Here is a 2,500-nt window from a genome sequence, read left to right as displayed (position 1 = left end):
GTATGTGTAATTGTCAATTCATATTATATTCCGATGTTTTCGACGAATGGAAGTGTGCTGAAAAGGAAAACGGAATTTGAAGTTTGTATGTATATATATACATATACATATATAGTTGTGTGTGTGTATATACATACATACATATATATATATATATATATATATATATATATATATACACACACAAATACATATATATATGAAAAGAAGTTGGCGATTTTTGGAAAATCCACTAATATAGAAAAAAACAAACATTGAAATATTTAGTGGTCATCTATTAAATGTTCAATGGCCTAATGGCCCTCAATCCTGAAAGTATAGACTTCCAATATCCTCTTTTTCTCCTATTCTAAGCAATCCACGGAACACTAAAAGCATAACAGCCAAGTGCGGTGTTCGCTCTCTGTTCCGGCGGCCGTGAACACCTGTTTCCCGATGAACCTTGTATGGACTGTTTATACTTCCAGCCATGTTTAGCTCCTAGAACATTTCCTTCTAACTAGGGGCCCTATAAAACCTTCTGCTCTACCAGGGGACGCTAGAAAATTCCATTCTACGTGAGGGCCCTAGAAACTTCTGCTCTACTTAAGGAGCCCTTGGAAATTCCGTTCAACATAGGAGCCCTAGACAATTTTGCTGGCAATTGAGAACCAGAAAAAAAGACTCTCCTCAACTTTTCTAGAAAATGTCCCTTTGTACGAATTAGGGGATCTGGAATAATTTCTCTGTATTAGGGGCTCTAGGAAATTACCTGCAAAACTTTGTCTAGTAAATTTTCTGGTAATTCGAGGCAGTGGGAAATCTCCATCGAATTAGGGGCTCTAAAGAAGTGTTTCCTAATATACGGCCCTAGAAAATGTCCTTCTTTATGGGGGCCCTAGAAAAGGTCCTTCTATATAAGGGCCCTTGAAAATGTCCTTCACATAGGGGCCCTAGAAAATGTCCTATATAGGGGCCCTTGAAAATGTCCTTCTATATAAGGGCCCTTGAAAATGTCCTTCTACATAAGGGCCCTTGAAAATGTCCTTCTATATAAGGGCCCTTGAAAATATCCTTCTATATAGGGGCCCTTGAAAATGTCCTTCTATATGGGGGCCCTAGAAAAGGTCCCTCTATATGGGGGCCCTAGAAAAGGTCCTTCTATATGGGGGCCCTAGAAAAGGTCCCTCTATATGGGGGCCCTAGAAAAGGCCCCATATAGGGATACTAGAAAATATCCTACTATATTGGGGCCCTAGAAAAGGTCCTATATAGGGGTCCAACAAAATATCCATCGAATCAGCGGCCCTAGAAAATCACCTGCTGCTGATGGACCCTATCAAAATAATTGCCTGTAAATGATAGCCCATTGACAATCAGGGCCCTCGTTCTTAGGAAATTCTATATATGCTTCTCAACCATAATTACATTGTCAACCATCTCTGCAATTTTCTGAATACTTCTGTACTATCTGGAGCTTCCTTTGATAAAGTACATGTGCTGTTAATCCAGTGACAAGCGGTCCGGTGATGACTGATTTATATCTATGTGGAAATGGTTGTCTAAGAGAAATGCGAAAATTGAAATTGGAAAATGCAGAATGAGTTAATAAATTTATTTCAAACTCATATTGTTGTTATTTCTCCTTAAGATGTACTTCGGTAGATTTTTGACATCTCAATTTTTTTTTTTTTTACGGTATAGCTGACACATACACATATGCGAGCGCGCGCGCACGTGTGTGTGTGTGTGATAATGATAATAATGGTGATCAGAATAATTATTATGATGAAAATTATGATAATAATGATAATGATAATAACAATAATGGTGATAAGAATAATAATTATGATGAACATTATGATAATAATGATAAAAATTATAAGGGTTTTATGATGATAACGATGATGATAATAATTATAATGAAAATGATGGTATTTTTTTATAATAAAGATAATAAGATTAACAATATAGATACTGATGAGGATAAGGATAGGGATAATAATGAGTATAGTAAAAACGAGGATAACAATAGTAACAATAATGATTCTGATAATAGTAATAACAATATTGATAACGATAATAACAGTAATAATAACGATTATAATATTGATGAGAATGATAACAATAATGATAATAACAATAGTAATAGTAATGATGGTAAAATAATGATAATAACAATAATAATGATAATAATAATGATTGATTTATAATAAATTTGACCAATATTAGTCATAATAGCTGTAATAATTCCTGTACAAGAACGGTGATAACAAAGAACTTTTTGAAGTATCTAACCGCTGTTACTATAAGTGTAGTTTCGAAACTCCTATAAAAAACGAATAAAGAAACATTTGGTTGAAATACTTGACAAATAAAGCATGATATCAAACACGCAATTTATAGCTGGAAGGATAAGGTCATTCGTCTCAGATACCTGTTTTTATTTCCATTAATTTATTATTATTACTATTATTATTCTTTTTTATTATTATTAACGAAAGTTTCTGAGATTCTGCAC

The sequence above is a fragment of the Penaeus japonicus genome, unplaced genomic scaffold (genome assembly GCF_977035675.1).
Source record: "Penaeus japonicus unplaced genomic scaffold, GWHDUDI00000001_assembly GWHDUDI00000037, whole genome shotgun sequence".
In the NCBI taxonomy this organism is placed as follows: domain Eukaryota; kingdom Metazoa; phylum Arthropoda; class Malacostraca; order Decapoda; family Penaeidae; genus Penaeus; species Penaeus japonicus.
The sequence above is the reverse complement of the archived record's forward strand: the minus strand, read 5'-3'. Positions refer to the sequence as shown.